Consider the following 21,024-nt stretch of genomic DNA (forward strand, 5'->3'; position numbering starts at 1 on the left):
ACAGGTTGGTTGGCTAATCCAAAAGTCATTCCCAGGCCAAGCGTGGTGGCTCATGCCTGTAATCCCAACACTTTGGGAGGCCGAGGTGGGCGAATCACCTGCAGTCAGGAGTTTAAGACCAGCTTGGCCAACAAGGCGAAATCTCGTCTCTGCTAAAAATACAAAAATTACCCAGGCATAGTAGCGGGCGCCTGTAATCCCAGCTACTTGCGAGGCTGAGGCAAGAGAATTGCTTGAACCCAGGAGACGGAGGTTGCAGTGAGCCAAGATTGTGCCACCACACTCTAGCCTGGGTGACAAAGTGACTCAAAAAAAAGTCATAAGTGATACTGATGTTGCTGGTCCAAGAAACACATTTAAAACCACTGGCACACATGGATGGATTTTTGGAGAGTGCTCTTTTTTTATTTAGGCAGAAAAGCATAATTAAGGAAGACAGGAAAAAAATCACTTGTAATCTTAACACCCACTACCCACTGGACATCCATACACTTACATGGACACACACACATTTCTCCTCTTCAAAAAAAAAGAATCACACTACGTATTATCCTGTGTCTGTCTTCTTCATGGGACAACAAATCAGGGCTCTCTCTCCACTCCTCCATGACCCACCTGTACAACATACTGTCTAAGAAATGCACAGCATGAGTACTGTCTGGACTCATCACAATTGGGTGTTATATTGTCTTCAATAACTTTATTATTGTAACTAAACATGTTCTAAGTCAAACAACAGAGAAAAGTATAAAAAAAAAAGAAAAACACATCTCAAATCCCACCATCTCAGGGATAATCATTGTTAACAAATCGATGTACATCTTTCAACACAAGTATTCCTACACGGATTTATTATTTTACATAAACTGAATCATAGACACCAAGTTATTTTGCAACATGCTTTTTCCACTTACATAAACCAAGTTTTGACAAAGCAAATACAACCTCAAAAATATTTGAGAAATGTACTATCTAATGGAATCTTAACACAAATTCTCTATGAAATGAAGCATTCTTTTATACAGTGAATTTCTGCCTACTCTTCACAGATACACCAGGTTAATTTTTTAATGTGTGTGTGTGTATCTGTGAATTCCATACTTCATTTATTTGGTTTGCTTCAGGAATAGTGCCCCTGAAATTAAAATGAGCCTGTTGTACTAAATCGGAGTTCTGAGCCAAAGTCAGTATCTACAGCACGGACGAGGTGAAACCCAGAGCACTTGGAGCTTCTAGTATACATTCTGGATTTTCTCCATCAGTCTAGGACTGAAGACACCGATCTCTGATCTCAGTTGAGATTTCACCAAGGTTCTGGTTCTAGAATGAGTCACTGGCTAAGGGTCTGATAAGCAAAGGGCGGAAGTGGGCAGAGTGTGAGAAGGGTGGGGGAGGTCCTTGATCTGATCAGTACAACCCAGAGAACACACCCATGTCCCACACGCTTGCCAGGGGGCCTTCATAATAACCAAGCACCCCTTTGCATCTGTAGAACATGGTTACGTGTTTTTTAATTTGCCATCCTGTTGTTAATTTGTCCCTGTTTTCCAGATGAGGCTTGGTGAGATTCACTGAGATCATGCATACAAAGCCCTGAGCACAGTGCTCAGCACATAGTGGGTACTCAGTAAACCTCGGTGTCACTGAGAAGACAGACTGAGAATGAGCATGCTGTGGAGTCTTTCACCCGCCTCTCCTCTGGCACAGGTTACTCTTTCATTCAGTAGACTGTAATGACATGGAAATTCCAGGACACCAAGAGACAATGATGAATCAAAAATCAGTTCCCAAAAGACAAATCACATTCCTTATTCCCCATCAAATCTAAAGCCTGATAAAGTCTATATAGCACTCGTGAGGCCTCTAACTTTCTGCCTAAAAGTGGTCATCATCACAGCAAACCTGAGCCTCAGAATGGACCTAGCTTACTTGGTGATAGAGGAGGGCAACAGAAGGACTTGGTCCACGGCACCCAGCTGACCATGTCAGCAAATAGAGAGGCCTTCAAAACCTTTACATTCCTGTTCCGTGGAGAAACTGAGGATTGCAGTAAAGTCTAATTACAACCTCTTTTTGCCTTGTTTGAAATACAAGGGGACAATGTAGCCCTAATATATTTATAGAAGGAAGTAAAGATTCAAATAAAGGAAGAGGGGGACCAAAAGAAGGGCATACCCATGTTTCTCATCTTCTTTCACCACAGATCTTAAAAAGGAACCAGAAGCCTCAGCAGTCCATGCTAAAGAATCATTGTCACATTCTGTTACTCCCTCTGATTCCGTGAAGAAGGGGAAAAAAATCATTGCATGGCAATGCCATGTGTCTCAAGCTTCATTAAAGAGATTTCTCCCAAGAGTCTCCTATAACAGCATGTAAAGCACTTACGACAGTACCTGAATCATCGTTAAGTAATCAATAAATGTAAACGAGTAGCAGCAGCAGCAGCAGCAGCAGCAAGAGAGACTTGCTGAGATCATTCATTTAGCTACTTGGAACCCTGCTTAGCATAGAATTCAAGTCTTTTCACAATCAAATGAGTGTTTCTCACAGGAACCCACACTCCTTATTCCTCCAAAGCCTGAGACTCTGCCTTCTGTCTCCAGTCTTCCAAGCTCCTCAGCAGACTGAAGTTCTCCATGATCTACTCTCTCCAGTGTCCTCAAGCCCACGATGACAGAGATATCCCAGCTGAAGAACTGAATTTCACAGGTCTGACACTGACACAACCCATGGAATTCAGTTCTCAAAGCTGAGGATACACATAGGCTTTTCAGAGATGGTGCAAAGACCCCTCCTTGCAGTCCAGGCCTGTCCCAGCCCTGTAAAATACAAGAGTGAAAAGCCTGGTAAATCCAATGCAGCTGCTTCCCAGTACCACGCCTAGTCCTGGTACTCATGAGTTATAAACATCGGAGGGGGTCAGGTCAGCAGTCTGGAATGCTGACGTGGGTGGATCTCTTGAGCCCAGGAGTTCAAGACTAGCCTGGGCAACATAGAGAGACTTTGTCTCTACTAGAAATAAAAAATTAGCCATGCATTGTGGCATGTGGTGGGAGGATCACTTGAGCCTGGGAATTGGAAGGTGCAGTGAGCTATGATTGCAACACTGTACTCCAGCCTGGGCCACAGAAACTCTATTAAAACAAAAAAAATTCTGGAAGGGATGTGCACGGTAGACACGCACATCATTAAGCATCATTAAATGTGGTAGCTGGCCTTTCCTGCCTCATGGCCCTTCCATATGCCATCCCCCTGGCCTGGAAAACTCGTTCGTCTCTTTAACATCAACTTATCCCGAGGTTCTTGCTTTCAATGTCACTTCCTCAGAGAGGCCATCTATGGCAGAGATTGCTAATTGTTTGCCCAATATATATTTTCTTCTAATAGAACCCTTAAGTGGTATCTGAACAGATGGACATCTGACTTTGTTTCCTCGCCTGGTGTGACAAAGTGCTGAATGTGAGCAGGAGTGGAGAGTTTTGTACTGTTTCCCTCCCTCTTCTCAGGCTTGGACTGTAGGCATGGTGGAGAGCCACTGTGGACCATGCAAATGAGTGCAGCCCCCCAGGGAACAGCAGAGCAGCATGCCAGAAGAGCCCCAAAATGGTGAGGCTTCCATATACACCCTAGACTGCTTACACCTGCACTGATAGATCAGCAAGAATGGAACATCTACCTTATTTAAGTCACTGTTACTTGGGGATCTCTGTAAGAGCACTTGAATGTTTACCTACCGCCCCGCCATTAGCCTCCAGCTAGTCTCTTTCATAATATGGGATTCTTTTCCTTCACTATAATTTGTAATTGTTAGATAATTTTATATAATTATTTGATTAAAATTATCTCTCCAACAAGACTGTTTTCCACAAGCACAGAGACCATGCTAGTGTTTTTTAAATATGTATATAGGCCAGGTGTGATGGCTCACGCCTATAATCTCGGAACTTTGGGAGGCTGAGGCAGGCAGATCACCTGAGGTCAGGAGTTCAAGTTTCACCTAACATGGTGAAACCCCGTCTCTAATAAAAATACAAAAATTAGCCAGCCATGGTGGCACACACCTGTAGTCCCTGCTACTTGGGAGGCCGAGGCAGAAGAATCACTTGAACCCGGGAGGCAGAGGTTGCAGTGAGCTAAGATTGCACAATGAAACTCCAGCCTGGGTGACAAAGTGAGACTCCATCTCCAAAAAATAATAATAAAATAAAATAAGTATATGATAGCTTTATTGGGTTATAGCTCACATACCAAAGAATTCATCTAAAGTGAAAAACGCATTGGTTTTTTAGTATATTTGCAGAGTTGTACAACCATCATAATCAATTCCAGAACATTTTCATCATCCCAAAAATAGATCTCATAACCATTAGCATTCAATCTCCATTCCCCTCCCTCACCCCTGGGGAATCACTGATCTACTGTCTATATATATGCTGGATATCTTATATAAATGAAATCATATAATCAGTGGCCTTTTGTGACTGACTTCTTTCACTTAAGATAATGCTTTCAAGATATATCCATGTTTTAATGCATATCAGTAAATCCTTCCTATGGATGAATAATATTCCATCGTAAGGATCTACCACATTTTATTTATCCATTCATCAGCTGATGGGCATTTGGGTTGTTGCTACCTTTTGCCTATTTGATAATGCTTCTATGAATTAATACTCAGGTACAAGTTTTGTGTGGACGTATGTTTGCATTTCTCATGGATGTGTGAACCCAAAAGTATCTGAGACAGATCTCAATCCATTTAGGAAGTTTATTTTGCCAAGGTTAAGCACGTGCCTGTCACACAGCCTCAGAAGGTCCTGACAACATGTGCCCAAGGTGTTCGGGGCACAGCTTGGTTTTATACATTATAGGGAAATATGAGACATCAATCAATATATGTAAGATGTACACTGGTTCAGTCTGGAGAGGTGGGACAACTAGAAGCGAGGTTGGGGGCTTCCAGATCATAGGTAGATGCGAGACAAACTGTTGCATGTTTTGGTCTCTGGCTAGCCTTTTACTGAATACACAATTTACATGTGAGAGGAGGGTAGAGGAATAGTCACTTATGCCTTAGTCTGGCTTAGTGAAATAATAGGGCGGAGGAAGCAATCAGGCATGCATTGGTCTCACATGAGCAGAGGAATGACTGAATTTTCTCTGTCCTTTGTCCACAAGGAATTTCCTTGTGGGCAAATTGTGAGGGAGGTATGTAGCTTTTTTATCTTTGTAGCTAGCTTGCATAGGAATAAAATGGGAGGCAGGTTTGCCTAATACAGTTTCCGTTTGACTTACCTTTGGCTTAGTGATTTTGGGAGTCCTGAGATCTATTTTCCTTTCACGGACGTATACCTAAGTGTGGAATTTCTGTGTCATAGGTTAACTCTATGGCTATCATTTGATGAATGGCCAGACTGTTTTCCAAAGCGGTCACACCATTTTACAATTCCACCAGCAGTGTATGAGGGTTCCAGTTTCTCCACATCTTGCCAATACTTGTTAATGTCTATCTTTTGAGTATAGTTACCTAGTAGGTGTGAAGTGGTATCTCACTATGGTTTTGATTTGCATTTCCCTGATGGCTAATGATCTTGAGTATCTCTTCATGTGCTTACTGGCCATTTGTATAGCTTCTCTGGAGAAATGTCTATTCAGATTTTTTTGTCAATTTTGTAATTGAGTTGTTCGTATTTTTATTATTGAGTCGTAAGGGTTCTCTATATATTCTAGATACAAGTCCCACATGTATAATTTGCAAATATTTTCTCCCATTCTTTGGGTGGCTTTTTAACTTTCTTAATGGAGTCTGTGCATGTGTTTTATGTAACATTATTTCCAGCTTCTAGCATAATGTCTTGATCATAGTAGAAACTCCAGTGAAGGATGGATGGAAGGATGGAAGGAAGGAACAAAGGGAGGGAGGTGGAGAGGGGAGGAGAGAAGAGGGGAGGAAGGGAGGGAGGCTAGGTCTCAATAATGCAGGCTTCCATCACAACTGTCCCAGCACTGACTGACTAACTAGGGTAGACATTAAAAGCTGATTGAGCCAGTGCCCTTATACAAAGGCTGGAATGCAACAAAAGCCCACCAAGAGTTTTGCCTGGACACTAAAGCATGACAAAATAACAAAGGAATTCTTAACAGGACCCATTTAGTTAAACAAGTTTTAATGGGGGTCTGAAGAAACTCTCCAGGCCTCCACAAACAAGTTTATTGGGGGTCTAAAGGAACCCCCTGAACCTCCCTGATTTAGCAGTAGACAAGATAAGTAATTACCCCAGCACCTGGACCCATTTAGATTAAGTAAATTTACTGAGGCTCTAAAGGAAGGTTGTCAGGACTCAGACCTTAGTTATAGATTAAAAGAAATCAATCACTAATGTCTTTAGATGAATGCACACTTACATGTAGACATATAGTTTAGAAAACTTTGTAATTTTGAGTTGGTCTAGTGATAATTTCCTGGCCTTCTCCCTGTAACCGGTTACAGAAATAAAAATTATCTTCCTCCCCAGTTCATCTGCATCTCGTTATTGGGCCCCGAGAAATAGCAGCCTGACCCTCAGTTTGGTCTAGGAACTGGAGGGAGCGAGAAAATGAAGGGAGGGAAAGGAGGGAAGGAGAGAGGGAGAGAGGGAAGGAGAGAGGGAGAGAGGGAGGGAGAGAGGGAGAGAGGGAAGGAGAGAGGGAGAGAGGGAAGGAGAGAGGGAGAGAGGGAAGGAGAGAGGAAGAGAGGGAAGGAGAGAGGGAGGAAAGGAGGGAGGGAGAGAGGGAAGGGAAGGAGGGAGAGAGGAGAGGGAGGGAACTTACTTTTACAAACCACACAGTTTAATTTCCTTATTTTAAAGATGGGGAAACTGAAAAGTTAAAAACATTAAGATGACACCATGATGAGATAATAAAAACAAGGTGATAGGCTGGGCACGGTGGCTCATGCCTGTAATCCCAGCACTTAGGGAGGCCAAGGTGAGGGGATCACAAGGTCAGGAGTTTGAGACCAGCCTGGCCAACATGGTGAAACCCCATGTCTATTAAAAAATACAAAAATTAGCTGAGCATGATGGTACACACTTGTAGTCCCAGCTACTCAAGAGGCTGAGGCAGGAGGATTGCTTGAACCTGGGAGGTGGAGGTTGCAGTGAGCTGAGATCATGCCACTGCACTCCAGCCTGGGTGACAGAGTGAGACTGTCTCAAAATAAAAAAAATGGTGACAGAAGTTAGAACTGGGTTTTAGCCCTAGCTTTTCTCCTACCAGCTGTGAGAACTAGGCAGGTCATATAACCTCTCTACACATCAGAGACCTCCTTAGAAATGGTCCTCTCTCACCAATCAGGTATTGGAAGGAGCAAAGTAAACTAATGTATCAGAAACCATTGCTTGAACATGAGTGATAATTGAGGCCCAAGGTCAAATAGCTAAATCAGCCTGGTCAGAAAATGATGGCAGGTGGCCCAGGTTCCAGTCCAGGGTGAAGTATAGGAAGCCATATTTTATTTTTCAGATTGTTGCTGATTTTCTTCACCAATTAGAAGATTTTCTGGTTCAGTACAGAAAAGGGCACCACTAAATTTGTGGCAAACACACAAACCCTGGGTCCTCCCACCACTGATAGTCCTAAACAAGAAGTGTTGCTTCCACTAAATGTAGTCCCAAGCCGAGATTGTTTTAGGATCCCTGGTGCCTAACCGTGCCTGGCACATGGCAGATGCACAAAAGTAGTGTTTAAATTGTGGACAAATGAATGAGTGGGTGAACAAATGAACGGCAACTGTAAAATAAACCTGAACCCCACTATCTGAATGAAGCCAGGGGGAATTAATCTACCGGTAGGATTCTGGGGTAACATTTGGGTATATCTGGAGAAAGCAAAGTGTAACACTTAGACAACAGGCTCTGGGAGTTTTGCTGCCAGAGTTCTAATTCCAGCTCTGAGCCTGCCGTGAGTGCAGAGGGAAAAAGCGGCAGCCACGCATTTTCATCTCTGCTTAAACTTGCATCTATTTATGTCTATCGCTGTGCTACATCCATGCCTTTCATTCCTTCTGTTCCATGCCAGGCTTCATGCTCCCATTCAGTCATGGCCCAAAGCCAAAGCTCAGGCATTTTTTTTATTCTGGTTGGATCCACACAATTTGGTGATTACTATATAAACGTTTTGTATTGCTCATGCTGCAGCACCAAACCCGTTTACTCATAATGATTCACTAGAGACACTCACTTCCCTCAAGTGACATGTAATGGCTTCTCCATCACCCTCAACGTGACCTTTTACACTTAGAATACAACGTAAATTATTTGAGAGTTTCCACTTTTTTAAGTAAGCGTCGCCTTCCCTTTCACATGAAGGAAAACCAAGACATGGAAGGGGAAAAGTGTTCCAACTTAGATGATTTTGCCATGTAGCCCAGGCTGGTCTCAAATTCCTGGGCTCAAGCAATCCACCCACCTCGGCCTCCCAAAGTGCTGGTGTTATAGGCGTGAGACATCACAACCAGCCAACCAGGCACTTTCACGCAAATCTCACTTCACTCTCAAAAGCCATAAAAAAAAATGCCATTGCCGTCCTCACTTGATTACAAAAGAGGAGGAGGAGAAGGAAGAAGAAGAGAAGGAGGAGGAGCAGCAGCTAAGCAGTTAAAACATCAACCTAACACATACAACTAACACTTTTAACCATTCGGCCCCACTGTCTGGCTCCTGGAGACATAAATAAAAATGGTTTCTTCCCTTAAGGAATTCAAAGACTAGATAAGGTGGCAAGATATACAGATGAAAAATAAGTAACTGCAGAATGCTAGGTAACTACGTACTCAGCCTGGCCTTCACAAGAGAGGCCAGCAGCTGGTAGAAAGGAGACCTTTTTTTCAATCCCTCTGCGGGTCCGGCAAGCTCTGCCTTCACAGTACACCTAGAATCTAACTGTTTACCCTCACCCAAGCCACCATCAACTCCCACCTCGGAGACCTGCAACAGTGAGGTCTCCTGATTCCACTCCTGCCTCTGCAGTCCACCCTCCAAATAGTAGTCAGAGAGATCTTATTAAAAGATAACTCATAAGTAGGAGCTGAATAATGAGAACACATTGGACACAGGGAGGGGAACATCATATACCAGGGCCTGTCGGAGGGTGGGGGTCAAGAGGAGGGAGAGCATTAGGAGAAATACCTAATGCATGTGGGGCTTAAAATCTAGATGACAGGTTGATGGGTGCAGCAAACCACCACGGCACATGTATACCTAGGTAACAAACCTGCGCCTTCTGTACATGTATCCCAGAACTTAAAGTACACAAAAAAAAAAGAGAGGCCAGGCACGGTGGCTCACGCTTGTAATCCCAGCACTTTGGGAAAGCGAGGCGGGCAGATCATCTGAGGTCAGGAGTTCAAGACCAGCCTGGCCAACATGGTGAAACCCTGTCTCTACAAAAATACAAAGATTAGTTGGGCATGATGGCGGGTGCCTGTAATCCCAGCTACTCGGGAGGCTGAAGCAAGAATTGCTTGATCCTGGGATGTGGAGGTTGCAGTGAGCCGAGATCATGCCATTGCACTCCAGCCTGGGAGACAGAGCAGGATTCCGTCTCAAAAAATAAAAAAGGAGAGATAAATCAAATCTTTCGTCACTGCCCTGCATAAAGCTCTCCAGCAGCTTTCCATCACACAGAGAACAAAACCCAAACCCCTCAGTATGGCCTACAAGGCCCATGTCATCCGGCCCCTGACTCTACCTCCAATCTCCTTTTCTACCATCCTTCCCTCATCCATCCACTCCTGCCCACCTGGCCTCCTTGCTGTTCTTAATTGCACCAAGCTATTACCTCTTCTTGGAAGGGTCTTTCCCAAAATATTTCCACTGTTCACCTCTTACTTCTTCCAGACTCTTCTCAAACGTCACCTCATCAGAGTCCATCCCTCACCTACCCTACCTAAAGGAACCACAGACATGCCCCACCCATTCCTCAAATGTTCCAGCCCCTTGCCTGCTTTTCTGCCTCATAGAATTTATTATTAGTTCACGGTTATAGTTACTTATTTGTTTACTGCCTTTCTGCCTCGTAAGAGCGAAAGTTTCATGGGAGTAGGCACTTTAACCAGAAGAATGCCTGGCACAGAGTAGGTCCGTTTCTCAATCTTTTTTTCATTATCATCCTTCTAAGGAAACTTTTCAGACATTTTTTTTCCTAATCCCCCCTACTATGAAATGTTAACACTACAGATACATGTCTACATATACTATGTGTATATTTGTGCTTTACACATAAAGAGAGTAAGTTTTTTTTCACCCCTTAAGGGCCAATTTTCATGCTCCTCGAGGGGAGGCATATCTTCCCCATGGAATAGGTGCTTGATAAAAATGTGTTGAATGGATAAAACTCCTGAGGAGAGCAGCAAGCTCTTAGAGACAGACATCATTCAAGGTATAAAGTTCAGCTGGGGAAATTCCAAGCCTCCCCCCACTCAACCCTCCCATCTTTGTAGCATGAGTACATCCTGTCATGCTGTGTCTGGTGACTATCTGGTATTTTTCTAATGCAGATTTTCAACTTTAAAACAAAACAAAACCCTACTCTTGTTTTGCATCCCAGCTCCCACTGCTATTTTGGATCCCTGAAATCACTTTTTCTCCATCCTCCTCCCCAGGCAAGCTTTAAAATCCAGATAAGGCCCGCTCCATTCGTTTATTCTTTCCTTCATCCTACAACCTGCACTGAGTGACTATGTGAACCAGGTGCTAGAGATGAAAAGGTGATGATGATTCAATCCCTGCCCTCTGGAAGCTTATGAGTGTGTGAGGGTAGACAAACAGGATGCTAAGTTCAACATACCAAGGACTCCAGGACGAGCAACAAAGTGCTTTGAAAAGACAACTGTACTGACCCAGTGGAAACTCGCCGTGCTCATCCATTCACCCATCACAGACTTACAGAGCACCTGCTGTGTGTGTCAGGCCTGTGCCAAATCCTGGGGTTGCAGCACAGACAAGACCAGCATGGCCCACGGAGATCACCAAACAGGAGAGACTGAAATCTCACTGATAATCACACAAACAAGTGAGTCCAAATGTGATAAATGCAACCGGTGGAAAAGCTGAAGATTCTGGGAAGCACCTGGTAGTTGGAAAGAAATGACATTTAAGGAGAAACCCTGAAGAATAAGTAGAGAGTGGTCTGGTGAAGACCAGGTAAAGGGGAGTCCCAGGCACAGGGAACGGAATGTCCAAACAGTCACAAATGGGATGTGACCAGGCACTCTTGTGAGGACGGAGAGAGATCCCTCTACTGAGGTCAATGACGAGACCAGGGATGGTATGAGGAGAGGAAGGCCCAGGCAGGCAAGAGCTGATTCATGTTGGCCTTGCTGAGAAATATGGAGTTGACCTTAACTAAGACAGAGGAAACGGGGAAGGAATATGATCCAGGTTGTATTTTTTAAATATTCTGGTTGGGTGTGGACAACAGCTGGGAGGAGAGTAAAATATCATCCCACACATCTGTCATCTGATCACGCAATTTAACATGCTATTCTGTGGGGTCTTGCACCCACCGGTGCAAGTCCTGTGAGACTGTGAAATTCTCAAAGGCAGATATCACATTTTCCGCCTCTTTTAACCCTGTCCCACAACAGCAGTGCATCATACCTGGTAGACAATTAGAAAACACTTCTTGAGTAATTATTTTATAATAACAAGTTCTATGCTTTTATTATGATTAACCACTCCTTCTCTCTGCCCTCTGAAAGTTCCCCTCCTGTTCTCAGTCATCTTCCCATCCTCTGCCTGACTGACATATTATGTTTGGAAGACCACAGTATCTTTCAGATGACCTCCCACAAGCTCCCAGTCACTGCATTGCACGGAAAGCTGGACATCAGGGTGGTGACGATCTGAATGGTAAGCCATTGGCCCCCTTACTGCCCCCAACCCCCACCTGTCCCTGGTCACCCAGACCCTCGAACCTCCAGTTCCTCAGAATCTATATCTCCAATAAGGCACTAGTTTATTCCCGTGCTACTGAAGCAGCCAGGCCAAAACAAACTTAAACTGCACAGAGCCATTCCTCAGCCAGAATGGGGAACAGGACAGAGCAACACAGCAAAGTAATTGCCTCCTATTTACCAGGACGTACTTTGCGCTATGAGCCATTTTGTCAACTTCATGAGATTTGCAGTCAGAAAACACGGAACAAAAGAGCAATATGAAGGTCTTTTAAACATTGACCATTTACATTTGTCAGCATGGCTGCTCCATCCATTATCATCATTTCCCCAGTCCACAGCCCAGGAAAACTGTAGTTGCATTAGATCAATAAAAAACTGAATTCTCTTTTAAGACACAGTCCTATTATGTAACTCTGTTGGGCAAATGCGTAACTTGTCCTATGAAAAGAAATCCCATACCTCATTTGGTCATAGTGCATTGTGACAGAGAAACTATTTGCTTCCATTTTCAAGAATTCACTCCCTTTCCTTTTATGTATTTTTCTCACCATATGAGGGAAAATTATAAAGGAACCCAAAAGTTGTTGTAAATATGACTTTGCCAGCTCTCACCCCAAAAAATACTACTGTGGCACTTTGCTCTTGCTATACAGAGTGAGAATAAAGGAATGGGTTTTCAATATGTGAGGCTTTTAGGAGAGACCTAGTACAACTTTACAAATTCAATACCCTTTCAAAGCTAAATTAATCCTGGTCTTTCCGTTCATTCTCAAAAGATGTAAAGGAGATACATCCAAATTGCTTTATATGCTGGCTATAAAAAAAAAAAAAAGTATGTAGTACCTAATGTAGCACTTTATTTTTAAAAAAATTTTTTAAATAGTCTACATAATTATCTCATTTAGATCTCTGCACCACCTTAGGAGGAAAGCTGGAGCAAGCATGGAAACATTTTGGGATCAACAGATTTTTGCCAAGAAGGAGCTGTAAGGTGATCCTCCAGTATTGAACTTCGCTAGCCCTTTCTGTAAAACAAATTCCCCTTATAACCATGAGGTGAGTTCCTGCAAGGTGAAAAGAAACATTACTAAACGCAAATAGCCAAACAAATAATCGCAACCCATACACCTTGTGCTGGGCACCTCTAGGCTCTGGGGCCCAGTCAGCTGGGAATCAGATGCCTGGCATAAAACATGCTTAAAGTCACAGAAACTCAGGGCTAGATTCACTAAGCAGAAATAGGCAATACATTTCTCTCTGGTCTTCCAGCCTATACATTTCAAACTTGGTAACCGTTTTCTATTTGGGGTTGGGGAGAATATTCTAAGTTTCACACACCTGTTTCCATGGTCTTGACGTTCTGTCTCTATGTGAATGGGCTCTGCCCATACAAAGGGAATGTCTGGGGTCCATTCCCTTTGTAGTTACTCAGGTATCAGTCTCTGGGGACAAGTCCCTCCATAAAGGTCACCACCTCCCAAAAAGCGTATCCAATTCCCTCCCCATGTCCACAGCCTTAGATGCTTACCTCTGTGGAAACAATCCTCTCCTTCCAATCCCAGGGAATAAACTCTTCAGAAACCCAAAATGTCTTATTTGACCTAAAAGTGTCCTCTATCCTTACAATGCCTGACTCACGGAAAGCTTGCAAATGAATAATAATAGTTATCATCGTAGTTAAGATGTATTAAATAAATGCTTATTATGTGTGAGGCCAAATTAATTCTTTCACTAAAAATTCCTAATAAAACTGTGAGGTAGGTACTACAACCAACTTCATTTTATAAATGAGAAAAATTGGGCTCAGAAAGGTTCGGCAGCTTTCCCAGGGCCACAGAGCTGGCAAGTTAAGAAACTAGGTTTTCAACTTAATCATGCTGCTTCCAGAACTCAGGCTTGCAACCACCCTGCTGTATTGACTAAGTGAATTAAGTGAGCATAACCAAGGTCATCAAACCTATGAGCCTGTCTCCAGTCCCCACTGCTCAGTCCAAGGCACTTCCTTCTCTTCGTCAAACCAAGTTCTGGTTTCATTGGAAGAAGCAATTGAGCCTTTAGGACAAAGGCAGAGATAGCCTACACCTGCCATCCTCAACCAGCTCTTATGCACTAGAAATAATCATCCCCGGGAGAAAGGCTCTCAGGCAAGCTTAATAACAAACGTATTGGTTTTACAGTAGCTGCTGCTACAAAAAGCAAAACAAAACAAAACAAAAAATTTCTGGGTGACTAAGTAACATGAATTGCTAGAAGGCGAGTCTTCATCCATCCCCCTCTGAATTGCAAGATGATGGTGTGTTTTAACGGCAAATGAACACGGCGTTCCCAAAGCCATCAAGTTAATGAATCAAGTAAATCCTCAGTCTTCTCCTTATCTAGATTTTTATCTTCCCCACTGTCATGACCATCTTGCTCAGAAAATCATTTCTGGGCCTTTCTCCTGCTCCGAAGAGGTGGATTGTCACTTAAAGGCCTGTTAACTAACTGGAACTGCTGTTCTGCAGCTGCAAATAAAATTCACACACAACTCAGATGAGTTTATCATGGGAGTTGATTAATCAGCAGTTACGGAGCCCTGAAAATAGAGTTCCATTTCATTAACATAGACATGTAATGTTTTGGTACATATTGTTGTGATTTAAACATATTTGCTCCACGGCAGAGAAGATATGGAGATGTAGGAAAAATGGGAAGTCTATGGGATAATCAGGAGTGAGATCAAATGTAAAGGATTTTTTAAAATAATGTAATGGTTAACATTCAGCTCAGGTCTTTCCTACCAGAGTCTGTTTTGAGCATTTTGTGTGATTAATTAGCTCATTTGGCCTTCATGAACATCCTAGGAGATAGGCACTATTATTGTTAGCATTTTACACAGGAAGAAATTGTAAACCAAAAACAAAATGTGAAGCCCCCCCGCACCACCACCACCACCCAACCCCAACCATCTGAATGGACTTCCTCCTCAGCCAAGGCTCTTTTAAAATGTAACCTGAGAGACTGTTTCAGGCCATGATGGGAAGTGGGGTTCGAACATGCCTCATTATACCTCTCCGGCATTAACATCAACACAGACTGTAAGTCTGATAAGAAATATCTTATGGGCCGGGCACCATGGCTTTTGCCTGTAATCCCAGCACTTTTGGAGGCTGAGGCGGGCAGATCATCTAAGATCAGGAGTTCAAAAACAGCCTGGTCAACATGGTGAAACCCTGTCTCTGCTAAAAATACAAAAAATGAGCCATGTGTGGTAGTGCCCACCTGTAGCCCCAGCTACTCCAGAGGCTGAGGCAGGAAAATCGCTTAAACCTGGGAGGTGGAGGTTGCAGTGAGCCGAGGTCGCACCACTGCACTCCAGCCTTGGCAGCAGAGCGGGACTCTGTCTCGGGAAAGGGAGAGGGGGAGAGGGAGAGAAGGGGAGAGGGGGAGAGGGAGAGAAGGGGAGAGGGGGAGAGGGGAAGAGAGGGAGAGGGGGAGAGGGGAAGAGAGGGAGAGGGGGACAGGGGGAGAGGGGGAGAGAGGGAGAGAGGGAGAGAGGGAGAGAGGGAGAGAGGGAGAGAGGGAGAGAGGGAGAGAGGGAGAGGAGAAATTTTACAACCTATCTTCTGTAAAGCCTAGTACTTAAAGGCTTCCTCTGCAAATAAGAACTTGGGTTCCACAATCCTTCATCTTAACCCAGCCATTACTTTCCGTTGATCCCAGGTATTTAGACAAACTCAACCATTAACCAGAAAATGTTTAAATTTACCTATAGCCTGGAAGCCCCCACTCTGAGTTGTCCCACCTTTCTAGACCAAACTGGTGTATTTTTTAATGTATTTGATTGATGTCTCATGCCTGCCTAAAATGTATAAAACCAATATGCACCTGGGCCACCTTGGGCACATGTTCTCAGGACCTCCTGAGGGCTGTGTCACAGGCCATGGGACTCAAATTTGGCTCAGAATATATCTCTTCAAATATTTTACAGAATTTGGCTATTTTTCATTGACAAAATGAAGGCACACAGTTACTAAACAGTAGAGCCAAGGTTAACACTCAGGCTGGCTCCAGAGCAGTGGTTCTCAACTGGAGGGGCAGGGGGAGTGGAAGGGAAGGCTTAACCTTCCTAGGAATATTTGCAGTGTCTGAAAATATTTTTGATTGCCATGAGTTGGCTGTCATTTCAAGGTGTCATGAGTTGGGGGACATCTAGTGGGTTGAGGCCAGAGATGCTGATAAACATCTTACAATGCACAGGTCAGTACCCCCCAATAGCAAAGAACTTTCAGTCCCAAAACGTTAATAGTGCTAAGGTGAAGAAACTCTACTCCAAAGCCTGGTCCTTGCTATTGTGTCCAAGACTTGTGCCCAGAGAAAAGGGCAGGTGACCAGTGATCACCTCCCTTCCCTATGTAGCAGGTGTGTTACTTCCTGGCAGGTTACCTCAGCAGCAACAACTACAGGGTTGATATTATTTCACTTGCCTGAAGGCTGAATTTGACCTCTTAAAAGTCCTGTGAGAGCTCAGGTTTCCTAGCAAAAGCTATGAAATCTCTAGAAATAATCATTAAACATGTGACATTGGAGCAGAAATAGCAAATCACCAATAGAATAAAAATGAGATTCTAGAAAGATATCTGTGTACGTGCCGTAATTTAGGACCAGGTAAAAATATCCTTTCAAAGCAGAGGAAGAAATCAAAAAGCAGGAGAGTGGAGTGTATGAGAACTCTCTGTACTGTCTATGCAATGCTTCTATAAATCTAAAACGATCCTAATGCTAACATTTTATTTTTTTTTTTAAGTAGAGGAAAAACTAGTACCTAAAGAGGAAAACATTAACATCAGATCTGTCTCATATCATACACAAAAATATACTTCAGATGGATGACGGAACTAAATGCAAATAAACAATGTGATAGCAACAAAAACTATAGATGTTTCAAAAGTAAATATAAAAATAAATATTTACAATCTTCACTTGAGGAAGTCCTATGAGACACAAAACCAACTGCAAAAAAGACTGACAGGTTTGAGACTATCTGTGTGGCAATACAATTGCACACTGGAGCAGCAAAGAGGATCAGTTTAGTAAAGAAGTAACCCGAGTTGTTTTTGCAGCTTTCTTCTGGGAAATAATCCAGAGCCAAAACTGAATCTCGGGTTACAGAAGTCAAAGGGAAAGGCCCTTGTGGGGAACACCCATTTGGCATCCCTCTCTAATTAGCTTCAGATTTAACAGGGAAATTTTTCTTCTTTCTCTCTGTTCCTGGTGTCCCCGGTTAAAGGAAGTCTCTGGCAAGCTGATGGATGTTATTGGTACATGGGTGTGACCTTAGGCCTAATTCTTGGTTTGGTTAGAACAACTGGCTCTTTTCTTATTATTTTAATGTCTGAACTGATATGGGTGACATTTCCTCCAGCAGTAGGGGCAGCTGATAATGACGACTGTAGGCCAGATGACTACTGAATGCTACACACCAGGATTACCCCAAAATGGCGGCACCGCATGACTCCCTCCAGTACCCCAAGAGACAAACCTAGATAAAATATTCAGCTCCACATCCAAAGCTCTGAAATTAACTTCCCCTGAGATGTGCAGAGTTTTATGCTCAAACTTCCAAAAAATATTAAAAATTCAAGATAGTCATTTTTTTCCGCATGAACTTGCACACTTTTTTTTTTTGTATGTATACACCATGATTCAGCAATGAACTTGTGCTCTTATCTCCAACAAGGAATGTATCTAAATAGTCATATCCTTAAGGATATAAGTTTTTAGCAGAGTCAGGAACCTAGGAAAGAACTATACAAAAAGGTAGACAGCCCTCAGCCACCCCCTTTGATGGTGTATCCACACGTTTGCATTGTCCTATTATCTTTTCTTAGAGAATCAAAGGATCTTTCCAAGATCTTGGAGAAAGAGTAACAAATAGTACGTAAGATATTATATCAGAGTCAATCTGGAATGGGAAAAATCAGATGCGAGTCCCTACTGGAAAGTGGAGCCTTAAATAAATCACTTGATCTCTTTGAGTTTCAATTTTCTCAGCAGTAAAATGGATTTAATTCATTCATTTAACAAATATTTAATAAGTTTCCATTATGTGCTAATTATACTGTTTCTACCAATCTTACAAATTTTATGAAAGAATTACATGAAATGACAAAAATGCTTTACAAAGTGTAAGTCATAAAAATAATTTGTAAGTTATTGTTGAAAATAGAAGATTTTCTCTTGTTATTAAATAAGACTGAAGCCCGAAACAAAATAAGAAACGTTTGCCAGATTGTAGAACAATCAGAAGGAGGAATCCCCATTGCAATTCAAAAATTGCCCAAAAGCGGCCGGGCGCGGTGGCTCACGCCTGTAATCCCAGCACTATGGGAGGCCGAGGCGGGCGGATCACAAGGTCAGGAGATGGAAACCACGGTGAAACCTCGTCTCTACTAAAAATACAAAAAAAAATTAGCCGGGCGCGGTGGCGGGCGCCTGTAGTCCCAGCTACTCAGGAGGCTGAGGCAGGAGAATGGCTGATCCCGGGAGGCGGAGCTTGCAGTGAGCCGAAATCGTGCCACTGCACTCCAGCCTGGGGGGCAGAGCGAGACTCTGTCTCAAAAAAAAAAAAAAAAAAAATTGCCCAAAAGCTGGCTTTAAGGGACCACACCCAAGACTATAAATTGCTGACAGCCAGAGAAAACAAATATTTACTACAGGTTGAGCCTAAAGGCCTCCACTGAGAACCTAAAACTACACCGAACTGAAGCAGTGCATGTGTCTGATTTCCGCAGGGCCTTTGGAGAAAGTGGGACTCTAGGAATTTAGACATGAGAAGAGGGCGCAGGAATGCATCACCAGGGGCCATCCAGTCAGCTCCTAGCCCCATCCCAGGCCTGGCCTCACAGAATCCTGAAGATGAAACACCACCCACTCCACAAGCTAACAGTCCAACAACTCCAAACAACCGGCACGAACCCCAGAGTTCACCAGAGTCCACTTTCTCTCTCTCAAAGAGCTTCTTGTACTGCTGCTTATCTGTTCCAAGGAGTACCATGCATAAGGACAGCAGTATGATTTTAAAAACAATAACAAAAACAAATAAAGATAAGTCAGTTATGTCCAAAAGCCCATTGTTAATAACAGGGATAAAATGTCAGCAGAGCGCTATACTCAGAATGGTTTGGGGCAAAATCAAAGCAGAACCGGGGCACACAAATGAAATAAAGGACACTGCACTTTAGGAGGCCGAAGGGGAAAGATCACCTGAGGTCAGGAGTTCGAGACCAGCCTGGCCAACATGGCAAGACAGGGTTTACCCTGTCTCTACTAACAATACAAAAATTAGCCGACGTTGTGGCGCACTTCTGTGATCCCAGCTACTCTTGAGGCTGAGGAACAAGAATCGCTTGGACCCAGGAGGCGGAGGTTGCAGTGAGCCAAGATCGTACCACTGCACTCCAGCCTGGGTGCCAGAGCCAGACTCCATATTTAAAAAAAAAAAAAAAAAAGGAAGAAAGAAAGGACACTGAATATAAAGGTCTCAAATGACAAGAAAATACAGTAATACAATAATTAAACCCATCAAGGCATCAAGAAAGAAAAGTGACACTGTTTGCCAATTAGTATACAAGTCAGGTTCAGTATCTAAAAGATTCTTTAAAAAAATTAGAAAACTTAAAAAAAATTCTTAATATACAAGACAAAATTGAGATTGAGAATAGGAACACAATAAACAAAAAGTTATGGCCATAATCCTCCAGCCCTGAAACCTCCTAAGAGCACCATATTTACTGTGCAATATTTTCATGCTGTTGTCACTGCAAGAAAGTTTATGATTTGCTAAATAGAGACCACAGTCTACAACTCCAGGGTTTAAAGCATATTATTTTATCATCCATAGAGATTCTAAACCACTTCCTGACCCCACTCTATCCCACCCCACTCTGAAAATAACAAAAGGTTAAAAATATGTCCCCTTTGGAAATGAAGCCGCATCTTTACTAAAGCACTGGAAATATCTCCAAGTCATTGACATTTTTATATTTCTAGACCATGACAAAAGTCTCTCACCTACTTTAATTCTAATGTCATTTCAGTATGCCTTAAACATCTTGATTATATCTTTAATGTGCCATTTACTCTGCAATAATCCACTGTACAAAAGCCTGCTGCCTCTCAAACAGAAGGTAAGTACATAATAAATCAGCTTGCAATGATTATTTTTTCCCAGCTCATACTCACAGCGAGCTCCTAAAATTTCATTTTATTTTATCATTTCCAATTCAGCCTCCGTTCTCCCCCTCCTCGTTGTGCTACTGTCTCCTGTCCATCCTGCCTACCCCTTTGGCATGGCTTCCGGCCCAGGGTTTACCACTCCAATCGGCCCTGCTGCTGCCATCCAGGGAAGGAAGAGCGGTCAAGCGTCTTGGAGAAAGACTCTTATTTGCTGGGGTAGAGGAAGGCAGCTAAGACCTATTTGCATATGCTTTTATTCCATTTCCACACCCTGCACGCTAACCCTCTCTGGAAAGTCCCTTCTAGATCCCTCCTCGGCACAGCGAGGGAGGAAGAGGCTGAGCCGGAATGGAAGGTTCCAGCCTGGCAGGGGCAGGTTCTCTCCGGGGGCTGAGGGGAAAGCCTCCACCTCCCTCCTCATGCGTGCAGGGTACAGACCCCCGGGTCGGGACCCTCTTGCAGCACGTGTCGGGAGCAGGCTGCTGCTTTGGCCTGTGGCGCTCTAGAGCGTTCTGTGCAGGATGCGCCTGCTCCCCTGCAGCCTCCCCCGAGGAAGTTCTGGTCAGGCGCTGGGTCCCCAGGCTTCCTGTCTGTACTCTCCGCAGCCCCGCGGGGAAATCCCGAGAGCTTTGTCGGCTGCCCAATGAGCCTGTTGGCTTTTCAAGTGCGCGCGGGCTGAGTTTCAGCCAAAACCTCAATTTAAACGTTAACCAAAAATAAATAAATAACATGTGTGCAGGCATTTAAAAAGAGAGACTCTGCCTTTGGGGTGAAGATTAGGGAGAAAACTCCCTTGTTTCATTGCTGCAGATACACGAGACCTGGATTTGCTCACCCTTTGAACAAAGGGATTCTTTGAACTGTAAACT

The 21,024-nt window shown here is 43.4% G+C and overlaps 1 long non-coding RNA gene across 1 annotated transcript; it reads right to left on the reverse strand.

Annotated features, from left to right (window-relative positions):
• Positions 1–685: 685 nt before the first annotated feature.
• LOC104667497 lies at positions 686–20,729 on the reverse strand. The gene is made up of 2 exons (XR_748685.2): positions 20,162–20,729; positions 686–2,819 (listed from the first exon to the last, which is right to left on the reverse strand). It is a non-coding gene; the product is annotated as an uncharacterized LOC104667497 (long non-coding RNA).
• Positions 20,730–21,024: the final 295 nt, after the last annotated feature.

The sequence above is a fragment of the Rhinopithecus roxellana genome, chromosome 3 (genome assembly GCF_007565055.1).
Source record: "Rhinopithecus roxellana isolate Shanxi Qingling chromosome 3, ASM756505v1, whole genome shotgun sequence".
Lineage (NCBI taxonomy): Eukaryota > Metazoa > Chordata > Mammalia > Primates > Cercopithecidae > Rhinopithecus > Rhinopithecus roxellana.